This window comes from Bombus affinis, unplaced genomic scaffold (assembly GCF_024516045.1).
Source record: "Bombus affinis isolate iyBomAffi1 unplaced genomic scaffold, iyBomAffi1.2 ctg00000834.1, whole genome shotgun sequence".
Lineage (NCBI taxonomy): Eukaryota > Metazoa > Arthropoda > Insecta > Hymenoptera > Apidae > Bombus > Bombus affinis.
Window position 1 is genome coordinate 17,632 of NW_026109385.1, and position 25,234 is coordinate 42,865.

The 25,234-nt window shown below is 39.1% G+C and overlaps 3 long non-coding RNA genes across 3 annotated transcripts; 1 reads left to right on the top strand and 2 right to left on the bottom strand.

The window, feature by feature from the left end:
• Positions 1-7,256: 7,256 nt before the first annotated feature.
• On the top strand, positions 7,257-10,083 carry LOC126928307 (uncharacterized). The gene is made up of 2 exons (XR_007716521.1): positions 7,257-7,295; positions 7,375-10,083. It is a non-coding gene; the product is annotated as an uncharacterized LOC126928307 (long non-coding RNA).
• A 6,433-nt stretch (positions 10,084-16,516) lies between these two features.
• Positions 16,517-19,424, bottom strand: LOC126928312 (uncharacterized). Its single transcript, XR_007716527.1, has 3 exons — positions 19,354-19,424; positions 16,825-16,913; positions 16,517-16,670 (listed from the first exon to the last, which is right to left on the bottom strand). It is a non-coding gene; the product is annotated as an uncharacterized LOC126928312 (long non-coding RNA).
• Positions 19,425-24,004: 4,580 nt separating this feature from the next.
• Positions 24,005-25,180, bottom strand: LOC126928311 (uncharacterized). The gene is made up of 3 exons (XR_007716526.1): positions 24,921-25,180; positions 24,096-24,119; positions 24,005-24,057 (listed from the first exon to the last, which is right to left on the bottom strand). It is a non-coding gene; the product is annotated as an uncharacterized LOC126928311 (long non-coding RNA).
• Positions 25,181-25,234: the final 54 nt, after the last annotated feature.

Consider the following 25,234-nt stretch of genomic DNA (forward strand, 5'->3'; position numbering starts at 1 on the left):
TCAAATGCAATGGAAATAGCGTTTAAGCGTCGAAATATCACCAACAGGATCGATATAACGCACAGTTTTCGTCAAAATCGATTAAATGGTCGCAGTTAGCACAGTTGGGCTAGTTTCGACTCTAAGAACGGCGTGCGTAGCATTCGTCGTGTAAAATGCAATGGAAATAGCGTTTTAAACGGCGAAATATCTCCAACAATTGCGATATAACGCACAGTTTTCGTCAAAATCGAGTAAATGGTCCCATTTTGCGCACACGTCTGCTCCTTTCGACGCCAGAAGTGGCTTGCATAGCATTCGACGTGTAAAATGCAATGGAAATAGCGTTTAAACGTCGAAATATCTCCATCATAATCGATATAACGCACAGTTTTCGTCAAAATCGAGTAAATGGTCGCATTTTGCGCACAGTTGGGCTTGTTTCGACGCTAAAAACGGCGTGCGTAGCATTGGCCGTGTAAAATGCAATGGAAATAGCGTTCAAACGGCGAAATATCACCAACAGGATCGATATAACGCACAGTTTTCGTCAAAATCGATTAAATGGACGCAGTTAGCACAGTTGGGCTTGTTTCGAATCTAAAAACAGCGTGCGTAGCATTCGTCGTGTACAATGCAATGGAAATTGCGTTCAAACGGCGAAATGTCTCCAACATAATCGACATAACGTACAGATTTCGTCAAAATCGATTAAATGTTCGCAGTTAACACAGTTGCTCTTGTTTCGACGCCAAAAACGGTTTGCATAGCTTTCGACGTGTCAAATGCAATGGAAATAGCGTTTAAGCGTCGAAATATCACGAACAGGATCGATATAACGCACAGTTTTCGTCAAAATCGAGTAAATGGTCGCATTTTGCGCACAGTTGGGCTTGTTACGACGCTAAAAACGGCGTGGGCGTAGCATTCCTCGTGTAAAATGCAATGGAAATAGCGTTTAAACGGCGAAATATCTCCCACAATTGCGATATAACGCACAGTTTTCGTCAAAATCGAGTAAATGGTCGCATTTTGCGCACAGTTGGGCTTGTTTCGACGCTAAAAACGGCGTGCGTAGTATTGGCCGTGTAAAATGCAATGGAAATAGCGTTTTAAACGTCGAAGTGTCTCCAACAGGATCCATATACCGCTCAGTTTTCGTCAAAATCGAGTAAATGGTCGCATTTTGCGCACAGTTGGGCTCGTTTCGACGGTAAAAACGGTGTGCGTAGCATTCGTCGTGTGAAATGCAATGGAAATAGCGTTCAAACGGCGAAATATCTCCAACATAATCGATATAACGAACAGATTTCGTCAAAGTCGATTAAATGGTCGCAGTTAACACAGTTGGGCTTGTTTCGACGTTAAAAATGGTTTGCATAGCATTCGACGTGTCAAATGCAATGGAAATAGCGTTTAAGCGTCGAAATATCTCCAACAAGATCGATATAACACACAGTTTTCGTCAAAATCGAGTAAATGGTTGCATTTTGCGCATAGTTGGGCTTGTTTCGACGCTCAAAACGGTGTGCATAGCATTCGTCGTGTAAAATGCAATGGAAATAGCGTTTAATCGTCGTAATATCTCCAAGAATTGCGATATAATGCACAGTTTTCGTCAAAATCGAGTAAATGGTCGCATTTTGCGCACAGTTGGGCTTGTTTCGACGCTAAAAACGGCGTGCGTAGCATTCCTCGTGTAAAATGCAATGGAAATAGCGTTTAAACGGCGAAATATCTCCCACAATTGCGATATAACGCACAGTTTTCGTCAAAATCGAGTAAATGGTCGCATTTTGCGCACACGTCTGCTCCTTTCGACGCCGAAAGTGGCTTGCATAGCATTCGACGTGTAAAATGCAATGGAAATAGCGTTTAAACGTCGAAATATCTCCAACATAATCGATGTAACGCACAGTTTTCGTCAAAATCGATTAAATGGTCGCAGTTAGCACAGTTGGGCTAGTTTCGGCTCTAAAAACGGCGTGCGTAGCATTCGTCGTGTAAAATGCAATGGAAATAGCGTTCAAACGGCGAAATATCTCCAACATAATCGATATAACGCACAGATTTCGTCAAAATCGATTAAATGGTCGCAGTTAACACAGTTGGGCTTGTTTCGACGCTAAAAACGGTTTGCATAGTGTTACGTTCTGTTATGTTCGATTTGACTGTGCTATGCCTTCCGTGTTAGTCTAGACTAAGTCCAGATAAAAATTTTTTTCTTTTGTTGTGTTATCTTAAGTTTAATCGGAAGGGGAAAATTGAAATGGTATGATTGTTTATGAAATATTATTCGAGATGTCCGATTAATATGGTAGTTGCTGCCACCAGAAATAGTCTAAGGACTATTTCGAAGAATTTCCTTTTATTATTATTATTTTCTTTAAGTTGGGAGTGTTAGTGTATGATGGGTATTGTTTGTTTATCGTGTCTTTTGGATTCCCAGTCTGGAAGTGCCCCTATAAGCACCTACGTGGCTGTAGGAAAACAAACGTTGTACCTTCCTCTGTCGTGTCTTTTGAATTCCCAGACTGGAAGTGCCTCTGTAAGCACTTTCTTGCCTGTAGGAAAACAAACCTTGTACCCTTGTCTGTTGAGTCTTTTGAATTCCCAGACTGGAAGTGCCTCTGTAAGCACTTTCTTGCCTGTAGGAAAACAAATCTATGTACCTTCGTCTGTCGTGTCTGTTGAATTCCCAGACTGGAAGTGCCTCTGTAAGCACTTTCTTGCCTGTAGGAAAACAAACCTTATACCCTTGTCTGTTGTGTCTGTTGTGTCTGTTGATTTCCCAGACTGGAAGTGCCTCTGTAAGCACTTTCTTGCCTGTAGGAAAACAAACCTTGTACCCTGTCTGTCGCGGGGTTTGAACTAGGTGAGAGTCTATTATCTATTAACTCGTGTTTAATGGGTAGCGTTGACTTACGTTTGATGCAACTGGCAAATGAATTCCACTTTTCGGCTAACCTGCTATGCGCAGGAATACTGGCACGGGAGAGGATTAAAGTTATTAGGGATAGACAATTGGCAACGTATTTATTTCGTCTGACAGAGTTATGTTGGTTTAACTATATTTTAATTTATTCGTTGTTAGTTGATTAGAGGTATTACAATATCAGCAATAAGTATCGTCGGATGCAAATGTAGATATATTATACAGCGATGTACAATAAATAAATATTCTAGCTTCTAACTGGATAAATTTTACAAATGTTTGGTAGGATAATATTTATTCGTACCAATAAGATTAATAATAAACGCTATTCTCTAATTCTTCTCGATGCCTCCTCTCTTCCTTTTTTATTTCTGCAGCAATTAATCGTTTGTACCAACGTTCGGCTCGCTTTTTGCTGAGGTGACTTTTATCTTTTCTATTCTTTCTCGATTTCGTCATGGAATTATAATTCGTTCTTGACAACAAGTAAAGTCGTAAATGAGTAAATGATTATTTAATTTGGTGACTGAGTTCACTGTAGACAATCAGTGTGGCTTCGTAGGCCTCACCCAAGGATGAGCAATCTGCTAACGGTGGGAAGAGGAAAACGAAAACCATAGATGCTTTCTGTGACGAAAACACCGTAATCACTGGTTGATACAGCGAACAATTGTAAACAAAATAGATCTAAAGCTGATTGAGTTTATTCCAAACAATTCATTAAATGTTGAGCAAGAACGTTTATCTCAATTTTGTAATTATATTCTCTGTAAACAATCGGTGTGGCTTCGTAGGCCTCGCCCAAGGATGAGCAATCTGCTAACGATGGGAAGAGGAAAACGAAAACCATAGATGTTTCCAATGATTGAAAACACCGTGATCACTGGTCGATACAGAGAATAATTGTCGTGAATTCAAAATGTTCGAATGAAATTTTATGTGAGTTATTTACTTGATACTTCTATCTGTCAACTATAGCTGCCGACGGATACTTTCGTTTGAAGACAACTTTGTTCAATTAAAAGTTAAAAAAGAAAGGAAGAGGGTGTACAATTTCGAATCTCCTACCTTGTTTGATTTGTGGAGTCGATCAGGTGTGAGTATGGTTTGGCGATGAATCGGTTTTAACAATTAAATTTCGTTTCGCGATTACTCGATTAGTTACTCGATATTTCGGATTTTCGAACTTAATTAACAATTTTATTAAAGGGAATTACAATATGTACTAGATTGTTTCTTTGACGCGGACGGATCGACTTGCGAATGAACAAAAGAATAAATGAATCACCGAATCTCAAGGTAATGCCGAACTTTAAGTGCAATACTCGTACAATACTCTTTAAGTTAAGTTGTCTCCAACTAAGACTGACTTCTGACTGCTCTGAATTAAAACTGAACTTTAACTGCTTTCAACACTACTTTCAATTAAATTCTGAATTCGGTAAAACCAGCTCTGACCTCAATTAAAACTGCACTCCAACAACTACTCTCTATTGAGTACTGAATCTCTATTTATATTCTTCCTAATTGTCACGTGACCGATTATTTCTTTTGTAATTGTACCATTACTACGTGACAATTTATGAATTTCGTAACTACCTATTTCCGCTGGGGTTCTTGTTTTCTTGATTATCTCACCCTTTGCTGAAATTTCGTCTTCTTAATCATCTCACGTTTTGTTTGGTGTTAATGACATACAAGGTGCTTGAAAGAATGTACATGTTGCAGGTGGTCGTATTTTGCTGATGCTGCGTCTGCGTTCTTTCCATGGCCTTCGTTACTGATACCAGTGGAATGTGCCGGTCGCGTGGCTGCTTGGCCTTGCTGAGGTTGCATTTTGTGTATAGTCATGTTTCGCTGGGTCCATGTATGATTTAGTAATGTATTACACACATGTATATGTATATCTTCAGGATGTAATTTTCTAATAGGACAGACAATTTAATAAATTTTATGTTTATTATTAGAATATCGATCTCATATATGTATATATGAATAATAAACTATGTTTAATAAATTTTATTAAATAATTTCCATTTTCATTGCACTGTGTGTTTGTTTCTAGGTATACGAGTTGACACTTGCGTTGTTTGTGTATTGCGGTTATCTATGTTTTCGTTGCGGCACGTGCGGAGCGTGGGACGTGACACCCCCCCTCTTGGAGTTCAAATTTCCGGAGGAAATTTGACTGATTGTGTCCTTCAGCTCATTTAGAGCGGACGTAGTGGTTGTTGGTTGTTGATATATTGTATCGTTAGATGTAATTGGTATTCCTTGTGGTTGTGTTTGATTTTCGACGTTGCGTTTTCCCTTGATGTACAATAGCTGGTGAGTGACTGAGCCCCATATTGCTCCGAGTAGTGCGAGTCCGCATCCGTAAGTTTCGCGTAATTGATATCCATGTATAACTATGTCAACTATTGTTTTCATTATTTTCAGTATTATGAAGATTCCAAGTATTGTTGCGCTGACCGTTCCGAATTCCATAAAGCCAGTCCATAATTTCGATGCAGTATTCTTCGCTAGTGTCGTTAGTACGTTTTCATCCATGATTCCCAAGATATTTACCGTTCCAGGGACGATTACTTTTTCTGTTGCTCCTCTGGCCAGTGTGTTTAATATTGTTGTTTTCTCAACTGGGAACATGACGTGGTCTCGTAGTGTATCCAGGTCCCTTTGGTTATATATTCCGCTTGTGGCCAGTGATGATGGTGTTGAATATTGCCATGTTTGGCGTGTGTCTGGACGGAGATCTTGTGGTGCAATTGCCTCCATCGGTTTTGATACGAACTTGTGCCAGTCCGTCGATGTTGTATAGTGTGGGTAGTACTGCACTACATTCTGTATGATTTTCATGTTGAGTTAGAATGTGTGTCTTTGGTGTTAAAAATGCGGTGCGATTTCCTTGCTAACACTTTATGTCTTTACACTCTAGTGTTTACAATATAAGTTACAAAATTTATATATATATATATGCGTGTGTGTATGAGTGTGTCAATAAATATAATGGACATTCATGAAAATTATAATATAATATAATAGATATAATATATATGCTTTGTTATGAATGTTGATTGTTTTACATAAGTATTCATTTTGTGTTTATATTATTGTTATTACGTTGTATACATATTATATATGTATGTATATACATAGGGAAAGAGTTTTAGTATGTTAATGTTTGTTTACAATTGTACGTATGCATGTGTTATTTATAAATGTGTATGTATGTTTATGCGTATGTATATGTATGTATATATATTCCAATCAATTTACATTATTCTTGCGTTACGTTGTCTTGATCATTATTTTGTTCCTTCTTCGTTATGATCTTCCCCTTTTCTATTATTATTTATAAAATATTCATTCTTTAATTGAAAACATGATTTATTTTGTAACGCATAAAGATACTATTAGCACGTGTTGGTTATTTAAAATGGCCGCCTGTAAATGTCTCTAGTATGTGACGACATTACATTAATGCGAAATTATTTGTGACTTTATTTTAATAATTGATGTATAATTGCAATAGGAATAATATTATTTTGCATTTATTTAATGTGCATAATTATTGCGTGTATTCGGTGCGCATGCGTAAACGCTTTCCTATGTTCATGGCAATCCAAGATGGCCGCTCGTGAATGTCTCTAGTCGATGTACACGTGTAAGAGCTATGCTATGTTCATGGCGGTCCAAGATGGCCGCTCGTGAGTGTTTCCGGTAAAAGTAAAGCGACGCGTCCTTAGTTAGCTTAATACTGAAATAATTGTTCGTCCGTCGCTTAGTTTCCTCTATTTTAGCGCAGTTAGAATTTTTTTTTTTTTTTTTTTTTGTGACAATGGTGTTGTTTGTGTAATCATTATAACATTTATATACTGTGTGTTGTTTTAATCTAATAACATGTGACTTTGTCGTTGTTTCACATCTGTATAATGTAATTCTAGAACCAGTCTATATATTGTTAATTAACATCATTATTCTTTACAGATTCTACAATTCTAATCCTTCACCACCGAGTACTTTATTTGGAACAATTATATGGAGCGCGTTGGGTATTTTCTGGTTCTTCGCTACATTTCCAACACTTATTATGATTACTTTTATTTATCCTAGAATTGTAAGTATATATATAGATATATATAAAGCACTATAAAATATCTGTATAATAGATTAGCGTTGGATTATTTGTTATGATGACATAAATTTCCCTTTGTTTTTCAGTTTCCTGTTGCCGTCTTGATTGCTTCGGCAATGTCTGGTTCAGTATTGTATAAGTATTTGCCTAACTTTGTTATGATGTCGTAAATTTCCCTTTGTTTTCAGTTTCCTGTTGCCGTCTTGACTGCTTCATTAGCGTTGGCTTCAATGTGTATCTTCCGATGTGAGTAACAAGCTTCTTATTATTGTCCATTTTTATTCCAAGATGATTTATAACATTCTTCCCTTTTTTTTTTTTTTAGGTTATGATTGGTTACCTTGGTATTTATTACCTTTGGTATCTTCATACCGTCATATATTATGTTTTGCGAAGATGGATCTGTAGCAAATCCTCGTGGAACTCTTTCGTGTACACTTTCTTCTACGATAACTTGTTGCATATGGAATTTGTTAACTTATAAGGTACCCTTTTGTTTGCTAAGACCATTCCGCTAGTTTAATTGAGATATTGTGAAGCTTGAACACTATTATTTTCTTCCATATATACATATATTGAAGCAGTTGAGGTTAGTTTATCCATTCGTTGACAGTTGTATACTATGTTCTATGGAGTGGTTCCACAACTTGTTTTGTTTCTTTTTATGATGAATAATTGTTCATGAGGTATCTTTCCACTTTTACTGTTTTGTAATTATTTACTGGATTACTCATTTTATTTCTAAGGAATGATTGAAACGCAAATGCAATATTTGACAATCAATATTACGCCATATATTACCATGTTACATTTCCTCTTGGAATCGCTCTGGTGGTCTATTTCGATGATGTGCCAGTTTTAATTTATTCAAGTGTACTGTTCGAGGGAGTCCTTTTACTTCAATCTTGACGTTTTGATTTTGCAAAATTTCTAACACTTTATATGGTCCAGTATATTGATCAGAGAATTTTCCTTTACTAGGTTCTTTTAGTAGATATACCAAATCTCCTGTTTTAAAATTTTGAGGGTTGATTCGTCGGTCGTAATATTCCTTTGATCTTAATTTAGATTTTATCAAGTTTTCCCTTGCCATTTGCTGCACGGTGTTGATTTTATTGAACAAGTCTGTGAGATATTCTGCGTATGTTGGTTCCATGTTTTCTTCGATTATCACTTCACCAGTAGGTTCTCTGGCCAAGTGTCCAAAAACCAATTCATGTGGTGAAAATTTCGTTCCTTCGTGTACAGAGGTGTTGTAGGAAAACATGGCTAGTTCCACCCATTCGTCCCAATTTCTGGAATTTTCAATATATAACTTCAGGTATTCTGTCAATACATGGTGAGATCTTTCGATTGAGCCGTTACTTTGTGGGTGATATGCCGACGTGATGTATTGTTTAATGCGGAATCTTTTTGCTACTTTCTTCATTAGCGAAGATGTAAAGTTCGCTCCTTGGTCAGTGAGAATAGCTCTCGGCGACCCGAATCGACAGATAAATCGTTTTACGAAAGCATCCGCTATCTCGGCTGAAGAGATTCTTACCATGGGGATCCCGATTGAGTACTTTGTCAATAGATCTTGAATAGTTAGTATATACTCGTTTCCCTTTTGAGTTTTTGGCAACGGCCCAGCGATATCCATACTGATTTTATCGAACGCTTTACCTGGTGTGTCCGTAAGTATCATTGGTTGCTTCGTTTTTATCCTTGTGAGTTTCTTCAATTGGCACTCCTTGCATGTCCTTACATAATCTTGAATTTCCTTTTTCATATTTTCCCAATAATAGTGTTGTCGTATTCTCAAATAAGTTTTAGTTATTCCTTTGTGTCCTGCTACAGATGATTCGTGTTTTTCTCGTATTATATTGCTTCGTGTTTCTACTGGTGGGGTAATTACTTCCCCGGTACAAATGGTAATAGTTATTGTTTTTTCTATGAAAACCTCCTTTAATTTCGTGATTATGTGTCGCCAGGGTATCTCTTCTAAATTTCCGTTGCTAATGCTGAAGGAAGTTAGTTGTTTTTCGTTAACTACGTCCAACAATGATTTTAATGAATTTAATAAATTTTCTGGTGTTATTGAAATACTTCGATTTTCTTTTATTGGTAGGGATACGATGTATTTCCCGGAGTCATGATTCAACCTTGCTTTTTCCAACATTAGACTTTCATAACGAGGCAATCGCCCTGCTTCCTTCATCTCTAAGGCTCCTTTATCTATCGGGGTGCCATATATATCTATGAATATTATTTTATGATCATTCACTCTCGTAATCGAGTCTCGAGTTTCCGAAATTTTTAGTTCCGCAAGTATAGTAGGTCTCGCGTCTCTTTCTTGTTGTGTTAGTTCTGGGATTGCAATGGAGAGTTCCTCTTCGCTTGTTGTATCAGTGTCCTCCTTTTCTTGGTTGGATATTTCTTTGCCTGTTTTCGCATCGAGTTCAGCTAATGCTTGATCAAAGTATTTTACGGGGGTTTCTTCTATGGTAAAATGTTTCCGGGTAAAAACTTTTCTTCGTTTTGTAGAGTCTTGGGATGGAGACAAGACACGTGGTTTAGCTTCAAATATGGGAGAATCTTCGGTTGAGGTGTCTAATTCGAATCGTTTTGAGGCAGGATACTGGATCGGTGAATTTTCTTCTCTCCTCCTGATTGGTAGGCAGATCTCCGGAGGGTTTCTAGACAATGCATCCGCGTTTGCGTTTGCCCTGCCTTCTTTGTATATAATGTCAAATTCGAAGTCCGACAATTTTAATTTCCATTTCCAGATTCTTGAAGTAGGGTCCTTGATAGAATGCATCCACACCAAAGGTTTATGATCGGTAACAATAGTAAATTTTCTTCCGTACAGATACGGCCGGAAATGCATTGCGCTGTAGACGATTGCTAAACACTCCTTTTCGATAGTGGAGTAGTTTTGTTCGGCGGAATTTAATAATCTCGAGGCATATGCGATTGGCAAATCCTTTCCAATCGGCCCCTGACTCAGTACGCCGCCTATTGCATATCCTGATGCGTCTGTGGTAAGATTAAAGGGTTTAGAAAAATCTGGATATTGTAGAATGGGTTTTGTCATTAATGCTGTTTTTATATTATTAAACGCATTTTCTTGATTTTCTGCCCATTTAAAGGGGGTATCTTTCTTCAATAATTGCGTCAATGGTTTTGCGACTTTGGAGAAATCGGGTATAAATCTTCTGTAGTATCCTGCTAGTCCTAAAAATTGTTTGATGTTTTTTACCTTTTTGGGTCGTGGAAATTTCGACACGGCTTCGATTTTCTTTGGATCAGGTTTTACGCCATCTTCACTAATTATATGTCCTAAATAATTTACTTCATGTCGTAAGAACTCACACTTATCGGGCTGTAATTGTAATTTAGCATTCCTTAGTCTTTCCATTAATTTGTTAAATTTACTTTCGTGTTCTTGAAGTGACCTCGAATAAATTACAATGTCATCCAGATAGACGAATAGTTCTATTCCTTGCAGTCCGGATAATACTGAGTTCATCAAGCGCTGAAATGTTGCTGGAGCATTTTTTAATCCAAAGGGCATTCTTTTGAATTGAAAGTGTCCGTACGGTGTCGAAAATGCAGTTTTATGGGCATTCTCCTGTGACATATGGATCTGATGGAAACCTGATGCCAAGTCAAACGTAGAAAAGTATTTTGCACTTCCTAATTGATCCAATATTTCTGTGATATTTGGGAGTGGAAAAGCATCGCCGATCGTTTTATCGTTCAGCTTCCTATAATCAATAACTAATCTCCAACGTTTGTTTCCTTGCGAATCGGGTTTTTTCGGTACGATCCATAACGGAGAATTGTATGGGGATATCGATGGTTCCACGATGTCTGTGTCTAATAATTCTTGAATTTGACGATTTATTTCTTCTCGGTGTACTGGTGGGTAACGATACTGTTTAGTATTAACTGGTATATCTTCCGTTGTAATTATTCTATGTTCTAGAATTCCAGTTGCTTCCAGCGTATCTCCTGGAATATGAAATCTATCTTGATTGTTACGAATCAATTTTTCGACGTTTTTCCTTTCCTCTTCGTTCAAGTGTTCAAGTCGTAGTAATTCAATTATTTTGTCAGATCTGCTTTCCTTTGTTTTTAAAATTGTATTACACGCCGTACTAGGAAGCGGGATGAGGTTTTCAAATTCTTTGATTACCATTGTTGGTGTCGTAAATTCATAATCTCTTGAAGTAGTATTTATTATTCTCAGATAACCTTTTCCTTTATGATTTCTCACAACTGCATTACCAAAATAAATCCCCTTGATCGGCTCGATTCTGGGAATAAATCCCTCTCTTATCTCTGGATTTGCTATATTAATTGACCATGTTACCGAACTTCGTTTCGGTACGAATATTTTTTCTTTAGTGTCGAAGGGAATATAAATGTTTCCCCATTTGATATGCCTTTCCTCATAATCTAAACGAGCTTTGCATCCTGCAAAAAATTCGGATCCTAAGATTCCGTCTTGATCGATCAGCAATGAGTCATCAACTACGTGAAAAATGACTGGATGGCCTGCGACCTGTATTACTGTCTGCCCTAGGGAGACCAGGCTCGTTGCCGTAATTCCTCTCACTTCAATTTGTTTCCGTTCGTCGATGATAGGTGAATCGAGTAAAGCAGGTTTTTTGATAATATTGATTTCTGATCCAGAGTCTAGTAGTAAACTTGTCTTGGTTTTTAAGTCTGGGGAAACTATTCGTGCAGTTGGGGTTGTTAGAGAATCGTTTAATTTTATTGAAATAATCCGAAGAGGTCGTCTTCCGCATCTGAGTCCGGTTCCTGGTGGTTTTCCCTCGTCTGTTTCTTCCGTGTTGGTTCTTCCTTTTGGCCTTGAGATTTCGGACTCTCTGTTTTTATTTTCGCGTGGCTGTAAGATGGTTCCCCCACAGTATTTAATGGTTGTTCCCTTGATTTTACAGTCGACGTTACGTTCGCTTTGTTCCTTGTTACGGATTGTGGAGTCGATTTCGCGGGGGCAGCTGCCCTTGTTCTCTTTATTAGCATAGGCGCCGGCCTCCTTGTGGCCGCTTGCACTCTTGGGCGATTCGAAAATTCGTCCCTTCGTGGCTCGCCCCATTTCCCCGAAGGACGTGTTCGGTTTCCCGACTGTTCTTGAGCATAGGGTATAATTATTCCAGCATCTACCCGTGCTTTAAATTTATAACAATCCTTTACTAAATGCCCAGGTATTTTACAATAATTACATGTTATGATATCCTGTTTTGAATAATTCTGTGATGGAGGTTCGGACCTTCGATCCTGATGATTGTTTCTGATATTGTTATTAGTAGTCAAGGGTCGTACGTTGTCGCGTTTGTAATTATTCAGAAATGTTGGTCGTTGGAGTCGCGTTCTATCGTTCATTTGTTTCACTTCTTGTGTTGCCTTGACGGCTTGGCGATACGCCTCTTCTAAAGTGTGGTATCCTGCTATCTTCACGCGTAAATACACCTCGTTTGGAAGCCCCTTAACGAAAGCTTCCCTCGTTTCCCAATCTATTGTATCTTGGATGTCCGGTGATATCGTGCCGTACTCGCTTCTTTCTCCGTCCATTATCGCTAACCTAAGATTTCTAACGCGATCCATGTAATCTAATATATCTTCCCCAGGTCGTTGGTATATCGTTCCTAATTCTCCCTTGTACTCGTTAAGAGATTTCTTTGGGCCAAACAGATCCTTTAATTTGTTCCCGAAATCGTTCAAACTTATTAGTTCTGTGTCTTCGACGGCGAGAAACGCATGTCCGCGAAGCTTATTCATTAATAGTTTTACTAACTGGGGTTCTTGATGCCTAGGAACCATGTTTCGTGCGCGCTCGCATGCTCTTAAAAATTGAAATACTGAGGGTCGATGTCCGTCGAATACTGGTACTGACTCGATCGCGTCTTTTAGCTTAATCGGTTGGGGATATCCGCCTGGCTGTACCGTTTCTTGTTGGGTTGCCGGCGGCGATGCAGGTGACTGAGGTTCTCTTATTGTTTTGAGTTCGCGTACGTCTTTTTGTAATTCGTTCATTTTTGCAATCATATCGGTTATTACTCGAAAATTTGCATCCCACGTTCTTAGTTTTTCCGACAATGTCAAAAGCATATCTTCATCCAATGACTCTAATTTGGTTGCCATTATTTTTCAGGTATATATTTTATCAATGACAGTAATAACTTTAATCCTCTGTGGAGGGTATCCCACCGCTGCCACCAAAAATTTTTCTCTGTTACGTTCTGTTATGTTCGATTTGACTGTGCTATGCCTTCCGTGTTAGTCTAGACTAAATCCAGATAAAAAATTTTTTTTTTTGTTGTGTTATCTTAAGTTTAATCGGAAGGGGAAAATTGAAATGGTATGATTGTTTATGAAATATTAATCGAGATGTCCGATTAATATGGTAGTTGCTGCCACCAGAAATAGTCTAAGGACTATTTCGAAGAATTCCCTTTTATTATTATTATTTTCTTTAAGTTGGGAGTGTTAGTGTATGATGGGTATTGTTTGTCTATCGTGTCCTTTGGATACCCAGTCTGGAAGTGCCCCTATAAGCACCTACGTGGCTGTAGGAAAACAAACGTTGTACCTTCGTCTGTCGTGTCTTTTGAATTCCCAGACTGGAAGTGCCTCTGTAAGCACTTTCTTGCCTGTAGGAAAACAAACCTTGTACCCTTGTCTGTTGTGTCTTTTGAATTCCCAGACTGGAAGTGCCTCTGTAAGCACTTTCTTGCCTGTAGGAAAACAAATCTATGTACCTTCATCTGTCGTGTCTGTTGAATTCCCAGACTGGAAGTGCCTCTGTAAGCACTTTCTTGCCTGTAGGAAAACAAACCTTATACCCTTGTCTGTTGTTTCTGTTGTGTCTGTTGATTTCCCAGACTGGAAGTGCCTCTGTAAGCACTTTCTTGCCTGTAGGAAAACAAACCTTGTACCCTGTCTGTCGTGGGGTTTAAACTAGGTGAGAGTCTATTATCTATTAACTCGTGTTTAATGGGTAGCGTTGACTTACGTTTGATGCAACTGGCAAATGAATTCCACTTTTCGGCTAACCTGCTATGCGCAGGAATACTGGCACGGGAGAGGATTAAAGTTATTAGGGATAGACAATTGGCAACGTATTTATTTCGTCTGACAGAGTTATGTTGGTTTAACTATATTTTAATTTATTCGTTGTTAGTTGATTAAAGGTATTACAATATCAGCAATAAGTATCGTCGGATGCAAATGTAGATATATTATACAGCGATGTACAATAAATAAATATTCTAGCTTCTAACTGGATAAATTTTACAAATGTTTGGTAGGATAATATTTATTCGTACCAATAAGATTAATAATAAACGCTATTCTCTAATTCTTCTCGATGCCTCCTCTCTTCCTTTTTTATTTCTGCAGCAATTAATCGTTTGTACCAACGTTCGGCTCGCTTTTTGCTGAGGTGACTTTTATCTTTTCTATTCTTTCTCGATTTCGTCATGGAATTATAATTCGTTCTTGACAACAAGTTAAAGTCGTAAATGAGTAAATGATTATTTAATTTGGTGACTGAGTTCACTGTAGACAATCAGTGTGGCTTCGTAGGCCTCACCCAAGGATGAGCAATCTGCTAACGGTGGGAAGAGGAAAACGAAAACCATAGATGCTTTCTGTGACGAAAACACCGTAATCACTGGTTGATACAGCGAACAATTGTAAACAAAATAGATCTAAAGCTGATTGAGTTTATTCCACACAATTGATTAAATGTTGAGCAAGAACGTTTATCTCAATTTTGTAATTATATTCTCTGTAAACAATCGGTGTGGCTTCGTAGGCCTCGCCCAAGGATGAGCAATCTGCTAACGATGGGAAGAGGAAAACGAAAACCATAGATGTTTCCAATGATTGAAAACACCGTGATCACTGGTCGATACAGAGAATAATTGTCGTGAATTCAAAATGTTCGAATGAAATTTTATGTGAGTTATTTACTTGATACTTCTATCTGTCAACTGTAGCTGCCGACGGATACTTTCGTTTAAAGACAACTTTGTTCAATTAAAAGTTAAAAAAGAAAGGAAGAGGGTGTACAATTTCGAATCTCCTACCTTGTTTAATTTGTGGAGTTGATCAGGTGTGAGTATGGTTTGGCGATGAATCGGTTTTAACAATTAAATTTCGTTTCGCGATTAGTTACTCGATATTTCGGATTTTCGAACTTAATTAACAATTTTATTAAAGGGAATTACAATATGTACTAGATTGTTTCTTTGACGCGGACGGATCGACTTGCGAATGAACAAAAGAATAAATGAATCACCGAATCTCAAGTTAATGCCGAACTTTAAGTGCAATACTCTTACAATACTCTTTAAGTTAAACTCACTGTTTCCAACTAAGACTGACTTCTGACTGCTCTAAATTAAAACTGAACTTTAACTACTTTCAACACTACTTTCAATTAAATTCTGAATTCGGTAAAACCAGCTCTGACCTCAATTAAAACTGCACTCCAACAACTGCTCTCTATTGAGTACTGAATCTCTATTTATATTCTTCCTAATTGTCACGTGACCGATTATTTCTTTTGTAATTGTACCATTACTACGTGACAATTTGTGAATATCGTAACTGCCTATTTCCGCTGGGGTTCTTGTTTTCTTGATTATCTCACCCTTTGCTGAAATTTCGTCTTCTTGATCATCTCACGTTTTGCTTGGTGTTAATGATATACAAGGTGCTTGAAAGAAGGTACATGTTGCAGGTGGTCGTATTTTGCTGATGATGCGTCTGCGTTCTTTCCATGGCCTTCGTTACTGATACCAGTGGGAATGTGCCGGTCGCGTGGCTGCTTGGCCTTGCTGAGGTTGCATTTTGTGTATGGTCATGTTTCGCTCGGTCCATGTATGATTTAGTAATGTATTACACACATGTATATGTATATCTTCAGGATGTAATTTTCTAATAGGACAGACAATTTAATAAATTTTATGTTTATTATTAGAATATCGATCTCATATATGTATATATGAATAATAAACTATGTTTAATAAATTTTATTAAATAATTTCCATTTTCATTGCACTGTGTGTTTGTTTCTAGGTATACGAGTTGACACTTGCGTTGTTTGTGTATTGCGGTTATCTATGTTTTCGTTGCGGCACGTGCGGAGCGTGGGACGTGACAATAGCATTCGACGTGTCAAATGCAATGGAAATAGCGTAGAAGCGTCGAAATATCTCCAACAGGATCGATATAACACACAGTTTTCGTCAAAATCGAGTAAATGGTCGCATTTTGCGCACACTTGGGCTTGTTTCGGCGCTAAAAACGGCGTGCGTAGCATTCGTCGTGTAAAATGCAATGGAAATAGCGTTCAAACGGCGAAATATCTCCAACATAATCGATATAACGCACAGATTTCGTCAAAATCGATTAAATGGTCGCAGTTAACACAGTTGGGCTTGTTTCGACGCTAAAAACGGTTGCATAGCATGCGACGTGTCAAATGCAATGGAAATAGCGTTTAAGCGTCGAAATATCTCCAACAGGATCGATATAACACACAGTTTTCGTCAAAATCGAGTAAATGGTCGCATTTTGCGCACAGTTGGGCTTGTTTCGACGCTAAAAACGGGTGTGTGCCTAGCATTCGTCGTGTAAAATGCAATGGAAATAGCGTTCAAACGGCGAAATATCTCCAACAATTGCGAAATAACGCACAGTTTACTTCAAAATCGAGTATATGATCGTATTTTGCGCACAGCTGGGCTTCTTCGACGCTAAAAACGGCGTGCGTAGCATTCGTCGTGTAAAATGCAATGGAAATATCGTTCAAACGGCGAAATATCTCCAGCAATTGCGATATAACTCAAATTTTTCGTCAAAATCGAGTATATGATCGCATTTTGCGCACAGCTGGGCTTTTTCGACGCTAAAAACGGGCGTGCGTAGCATTCGTCGTGTAAAATGGAATGGAAATAGCGTTCAAACGGCGAAATATCTCCAACAACTGCGATATAACGCACAGTTTTCGTCAAAAACGAGTAAATGGTCGCATTTTGCGCACAGTTGAGCTTGTTTCGACGCTAAAAACGGGGCGGTGCGTAGCATTCCTCGTATAAAATGCAATGGAAATAGCGTTCAAACGGCGAAATATCTCCCACAATTGCGATATAACGCACAGTTTTCGTCAAAATCGAGTAAATGGTCGCAGTTAGCACAGTTGGTCTAGTTTCGACTCTAAAAACGGCGTGCGTAGTACTCTTTGTGTAAAATGCAATGGAAATAGCGTTTAAACGTCGAAATATCTCCAACATAATCGATATAACGCACAGTTTTCGTCAAAATCGATTTAAATGGTCGCAGTTAGCACAGTTGGGCTAGCTTCGACTCTAAAAACGGCGTGCGTAGCATTCGTCGTATAAAATGCAATGGAAATAACGTTCAAACGACGAAATATCTCGAACAATAGCGAAAAAAACGCACAGTTTTCTTCAAAATTGAGTATATGGTCGCATTTTGCGCACAGTTGAGCTTGTTTCGACGCTATAAGCGGCATGCATAGCGTTCCGCGTGTAAAATGCAACGGAAAGAGCGTTTTAAACGGCGAAATATCTCCAGCAATTGCGAAATAAAGCACAGTTTACTTAAAAATCGAGTATATGATCGCATTTTGCGCACAGTTGGGCTCGTTTCGACGGTAAAAAAGGGGGTGCGTAGCACTCCTTGTGTAAAATGCAATGGAAATAGCGCTTAAACGTCGAAATATCTCCAACAGGATCGCTATAACGCACAGTTCTCGTCAAAGTCGAGTAAATGTTCGAAATTTTCGCACAGTTGGGCTCATTTCGACCCTAAAGACGGTGTGCATTGCACTCTTTGTGTAAAATGCAATGGAAAGAGCGTTCAAACGTCGAAATATCTCCAACATGACCGATATAACGCACAGTTTTCGTCAAAGTCGAGTAAATGTTCGAAATTTTCGCACAGTTGGGCTTATTTCGACTCTAAAGACGGCGTGCATAGCACTGTTTGTGTAAATTGCAATGGAAATAGCGTTCAAACGGCGAAATATCTCCAGCAATTGCGAAATAATGCACAGTTTACTTCAAAATCGAGTATATGATCGCATTTTGTGCACAGCTGGGCTGTTTCGACGCTAAAAACGGTGGTGCATTGCATTCGTCGTGTAAAATGCAATGGAAAAAGCGTTCAAACGGCGAAATATCTCCAGCAATTGCGATATAACTCAAATTTTTCGTCAAAATCGAGTAAAAGGTCGCATTTTTGCGCACACGTCCGCTCCTTTCGACGCTAAAAGCGGCTTGCATAGCATTCGACGTGTAAAATGCAATGGAAATAGCGTTTGAACGACGAAGTATCTCGAACAGGATCGATATACCGCTCAGTTTTCGTCAAAATCGATTAAATGGTCGCAGTTAGCACAGTTGGGCTTGTTTCGACGCTAAAGACGGCGTGCGTAGCATTCGTCGTGTAAAATACAATGGAAATAGCGTTCAAGCGGCGAAATATCTCCAACAATTTCGAAATAATGGTGTTTTCTTCAAGATCGAGTAAATGGTCGCATTTTGCGCACAGTTGGCCATGTTTCGACGCTAAAAGCGGTGTGTATAGCATTCGTCGTTTAAAATGCAATGGAAATAGCGTTCAAACGGCGAAATATCTCCAACAATTTCGAAATATTGGTGTTTTCTTCAAGATCGAGCAACTGATCGCATTTTGCGCACAGTTGGGCATGTTTCGACGCTAAAAGCGGTGTGTATAGCATTCGTCGTGTAAAATGCAACGGAAATAGCGTTTAAACGGCGATATATCTCCAACAGAATCGACATAACGCACCTATTTCGTCAAAATCGATTAAATGGTCGCAGTTAGCACAGTTGGGCTTGTTTCGACTCTAAAAACGGCGTGCGTAGCATTCGTCGTGTAAAATAAAATGGAAATAGCGTTCAAACGGCAAAATATCTCCAACATAATCGATATAACGCACAGTTTTCGTCAAAATCGATTAAATGGTCGCAGTTAGCACAGTTGGGCTTGTTTCGACGCTAAAGACGGCGTGGGTAGCATTCGTCGTGTAAAATACAATGGAAATAGCGTTCAAGCGGCGAAATATCACCAACAATTTCGAAATAATGGTGTTTTCTTCAAGATCGAGTAAATGGTCGCATTTTGCGCACAGTTTGCCATTTTTCGACGCTAAAAGCGGTGTGTATAGCATTCGTCGTTTAAAATGCAATGGAAATAGCGTTCAAACGGCGAAATATCTCCAACAGGATCGATATACCGCTCAGTTTTCGTCAAAATCGAGTAAATGGTCGCATTTTGCGCACAGTTGGGCTCGCATCGACGGTAAAAACGGTGTGCGTAGCACTCTTTGTGTAAAATGCAATGGAAATAGCGTTTAAAACGGCGAAGTATCTCCAACAGGATCGATATACCGCTCAGTTTTCGTCAACGTCGAGTAAATGGTCGCAGTTAGCACAGTTGGGCTTGTTTTCGACGCTAAAGACGGCGTGGGTAGCATTCGTCGTGTAAAATACAATGGAAATAGCGTTCAAGCGGCGAAATATCTCCAACAATTTCGAAATAATGGTGTTTTCTTCAAGATCGAGCAAATGATCGCATTTTGCGCACAGTTGGGCATGTTTCGACGCTAAAAGCGGTGTGTATAGCATTCGTCGTGTAAAATGCAACGGAAATAGCGTTTTAAACGGCGATATATCTCCAACAGAATCGACATAACGCACCTATTTCGTCAAAATCGATTAAATGGTCGCAGTTAGCACAATTGGGCTTGTTTCGACTCTAAAAACGGCGTGCGTAGCATTCGTCGTGTAAAATAAAATGGAAATAGCGTTCAAACGGCGAAATATCTCCAACATAATCGATATAACGCACAGTTTTCGTCAAAATCGATTAAATGATCGCAGTTAGCACAGTTGGGCTTGTTTCGACGCTAAAAACGGTGTGCGTAGCACTCTTTGTGTAAAATGCAATGGAAATAGCGTTTAAACGGCGAAGTATCTCCAACAGGATCGATATACCGCTCAGTTTTCGTCAACGTCGAGTAAATGGTCGCAGTTAGCACAGTTGGGCTTGTTTCGACGCTAAAGACGGCGTGGGTAGCATTCGTCGTGTAAAATACAATGGAAATAGCGTTCAAGCGGCGAAATATCTCCAACAATTTCGAAATAATGGTGTTTTCTTCAAGATCGAGCAAATGATCGCATTTTGCGCACAGTTGGGCATGTTTCGACGCTAAAAGCGGTGTGTATAGCATTCGTCGTGTAAAATGCAACGGAAATAGCGTTTAAACGGCGATATATCTCCAACAGAATCGACATAACGCACCTATTTCGTCAAAATCGATTAAATGGTCGCAGTTAGCACAATTGGGCTTGTTTCGACTCTAAAACGGCGTGCGTAGCATTCGTCGTGTAAAAATAAAATGGAAATAGCGTTCAAACGGCGAAATATCTCCAACATAATCGATATAACGCACAGTTTTCGTCAAAATCGATTAAATGATCGCAGTTAGCACAGTTGGGCTTGTTTCGACGCTAAAAACGGTGTGCATAGCACTCTTTGTGTAAAATGCAATGGAAATAGCGTACAAACGGCGAAATATCTCCAACAATTGCGAAATAACGCACAGTTTTCTTCAAAATCGAGTATATGATCGCATTTTGCGCAGTTGGGCTCCTTTCGACGCTAGAAACGGCGTGCGTAGCATTCGACGTGTAAAATGCAATGGAAATAGCGTTTAAGCGTCGAAATATCTCCAACATAATCGATATAACGCACAGTTTTCGTCAAAATCGATTAAATGGTCGCAGTTAGCACAGTTGGGCTTCATTCGACGCTAAAAGCGGTGTGTATAGCATTCGTCGTTTAAAATGCAAGGAAATAGCGTTCAAACGGCGAAATATCTCCAACTGTAGCGAAATAAGGCACAGTTTTGTCAAAATCGAGTAAATGTACGAAATTTTCGCACAGTTGAGCTTATTTCGACCCTAAAAACGGCGGCGCGCAGCATTCGTCGTGTAAAATACAATGGAAATAGCGTTAAAGCGGCGAAATATCTCCAACAATTTCCAAATAATGGTGTTTTCTTCAAGATCGAGTAAATGGTCGCATTTTGCGCACAGTTGGCCATGTTTCGACGCTAAAAGCGGTGTGTATAGCATTCGTCGTTTAAAATGCAATGGAAATAGCGTTCAAACGGAGAAATATCTCCAACAGGATCGATATACCGCTCAGTTTTCGTCAAAATCGAGTAAATGGTCGCATTTTGCGCACAGTTGGGCTCGCATCGACGGTAAAAAACGGTGTGCGTAGCACTCTTTGTGTAAAATGCAATGGAAATAGCGTTTAAACGGCGAAGTATCTCCAACAGGATCGATATACCGCTCAGTTTTCGTCAACGTCGAGTAAATGGTCGCAGTTAGCACAGTTGGGCTTGTTTCGACGCTAAAGACGGCGTGGGTAGCATTCGTCGTGTAAAATACAATGGAAATAGCGTTCAAGCGGCGAAATATCACCAACAATTTCGAAATAATGGTGTTTTCTTCAAGATCGAGTAAATGGTCGCATTTTGCGCACAGTTTGCCATTTTTCGACGCTAAAAGCGGTGTGTATAGCATTCGTCGTTTAAAATGCAATGGAAATAGCGTTCAAACGGCGAAATATCTCCAACAGAATCGACATAACGCACCTATTTCGGTCAAAATCGATTAAATGGTCGCAGTTAGCACAATTGGGCTTGTTTCGACTCTAAAAACGGCGTGCGTAGCATTCGTCGTGTAAAATAAAATGGAAATAGCGTTGAAACGGCGAAATATCTCCAACATAATCGATATAACGCACAGTTTTCGTCAAAATCGATTAAAATGATCGCAGTTAGCACAGTTGGGCTTGTTTCGACGCTAAAAACGGTGTGCATAGCACTCTTTGTGTAAAATGCAATGGAAATAGCGTACAAACGGCGAAATACCTCCAACAATTGCGAAATAACGCACAGTTTTCTTCAAAATCGAGTATATGATCGCATTTTGCGCAGTTGGGCTTGTTTCGACGCTAAAAAACGGTGTGCGTAGCATTCGACGTGTAAAATGCAATGGAAATAGCGTTTTAAACGTCGAAATAACTCCAACAGGATCGATATATCGCACAGTTTTCGTCAAAATCGAGTAAATGGTCGCATTTTGCGCACACGTCTGCTCCTTTCGACGCTAAAAGCTGCTTGCATAGCACTCTTTGTGTAAAATGCAATGGAAAGAGCGTTCAAACGGCGAAATATCTCCAACAGGATAGATATAACGCACAGTCTTCGTCAAAATCGAGTAAATGGTCGCATTTTGCGCACAGTTGGTCTTGTTTCGACGCTAAAAACGTGTGTGCATAGTACTCTTTGTGTAAAATGCAATGGAAATAGCGTTCAAACGGCGAAATATCTCCAACAGTAGCGAAATAACGCACAGTTTTCGTCAAAATCGTGTAAATGGTCGCATTTTTCGCACACGACTGCTCCTTTTGACGTTGAAACTGGCGGTATATAGCATTCGGCGTGTAAAATGCAATGGAAATAGCGTTCAAACGGCGAAATATCTCCTACTGTAGCGAAATAAGGCACAGTTTTCGTCAAAATCGAGTAAATGGTCGCATTTTGCGCACAGTTGGTCTCGTTTCGACGCTAATAACGGTGTGCATAGAATTCGTCGTGTAAAATGCAATGGAAATAGTGTTCAAACGTCGAAATATCTCCAACAGGATCGATATAACGCACAGTTTTCGTCAAAATCGAGTAAATGGTCGCATTTTGCGCACAGTTGGGCTTATTTCGACCCTAAAGACGGCGTGCATAGCCCTCTTTGTGTAAAATGCAATGGAAATAGCGTTTTTAAACGTCGAAATATCTCCAACAGGATCGATATAACGCACAGTTTTCGTCAAAATCGAGTAAATGGTCGCATTTTGCGCACAGTTGGGCTCGCATCGACGGTAAAAACGGTGTGCGTAGCACTCTTTGTGTAGAATGCAATGGAAATAGCGTTTAAACGGCGAAGTATCTCCAACAGGATCGATATACCGCTCAGTTTTCGTCAACGTCGAGTATATGGTCGCAGTTAGCACAGTTGGGCTTGTTTCGACGCTAAAGACGGCGTGGGTAGCATTCGTCGTGTAAAATACAATGGAAATAGCGTTCAAACGGCGAAATATCTCCTACTGTAGCGAAATAAGGCACAGTTTTCGTCAAAATCGAGTAAATGGTCGCATTTTGCGCACACGTCTGCTCCTTTCGACGCTAAAAGCTGCTTGCATAGCACTCTTTGTGTAAAATGCAATGGAAAGAGCGTTCAAACGGCGAAATATCTCCAACAGGATAGATATAACGCACAGTCTTCGTCAAAATCGAGTAAATGGTCGCATTTTGCGCACAGTTGGGCTTGTTTCGACGCTAAAAACGGTGTGCATAGCACTCTTTGTGTAAAATGCAATGGAAATAGCGTTCAAACGGTGAAATATCTCCAACAATAGCGAAATAGTGCTCAGTTTCTCGTCAAAATCGAGTAAATGGTCGCATTTTGCGCATAGTTGGGCTTGTTTCGACGCTAATAACGGTGTGCATATGTCACGTCCAACGCTCCGCACGTGCCGCAACGAAAACATAGATAACCGCAACACACAAACAACGCAAGTGTCAACTCGTATACCTAGAAACAAACACACAGTGCAATGAAAATGTAAATTATGTAATAAAATTTATTAAACATAGTTTATTATTCATATATGCATATATGAGATCGATATTCTAATAATAAACATAAAATTTATTAAATTGCCTGTCCTATTAGAAAATTACATCCTGAGTATATACATATACATGTGTGTAATACATTACTAAATCATACATGGACCGAGCGAAATATGACCATACACAAAATGCAACCTCAGCAAGGCCAAGCAGCCACGCGACCGGCACATTCCACTGGTATCAGTAACGAAGGCCATGGAAGGAACGCAGACGCAGCATCAGCAAAATACGACCACCTGCAACATGTACATTCTTTGAAGCACCTTGTATGTCATTAACACCAAGCAAAACGTGAGATGATCAAGAAGACGAAATTTCAGCAAAGGGTGAGATAATCAAGAAAACAAGAACCCCAGCGGAAATAGGTAGTTACGATATTCAGAAATTGTCACGTAGTAATGGTACAATTACAAAAGAAATAATCGGTCACGTGACAATTAGGAAGAATATAAATGGAGATTCAGTACTCAATAGAGAGTAGTTGTTGGAGTGCAGTTTTAATTGAGGTCAGAGCTGGTTTTACCAAGTTCAGAATTTAATTGAAAGTAGTTGAAAGTGAAAGAAGTGTTGAAAGTAGTTAGAGTTCAGTTTTAATTGAGAGCAGTCAGAAGTCAGCCTTAATTGGAAACAGTGAGTTTAACTTAAAAAGTATTGTAAAAGTATTGCACTTAAAGTTCCGTATTAACTTGAGATTCGGTGATTCATTTGTTCTTTTGTTCATTCGCAAGTCGATCGGTCTGCGTCAAAGAAACAATCTAGTACATATTGTAATTCCGTTTAATAAAATTGTTAATTAAGTTCGAAAATCCGAAACATCGAGTAACTAATCGCGAAACGAAATTTATGTGTTAAAACCAATTCATCGCCAAACCATACTCACACCTGATCGACTCCACAAATCAAACAAGGTAGGAGATTCGAAATTGTACACCCCCTTCCTTTCTTTTTTAACTTTTAATTGAACAAAGTTGTCTTTAAACGAAAGTATCCGTCAGCAGCTATAGTTGACAGATAGAAGTATCAAGTAAATAACTCACATAAAATTTCATTCGAACATCTTGAATTCACGACAATTATCCTCTGTATCGACCAGTGATCACGGTGTTTTCAATCATTGGAAACATCTATGGTTTTCGTTTTCCTCTTCCCACCGTTAGCAGATTGCTCATCCTTGGGTGAGGCCTACGAAGTCACACTGATTGTCTACAGTGAAATCAGTCACCAAATAAAATAATCATTTACTTATTTACGACTTTGCTTGTTGTCAAGAACGAATTATAATTCCATGACGAAATCAAAAAAAAATAGAAAACATAAAAATCACCTCAACAAAAAGCGAGCCGAACGTTGG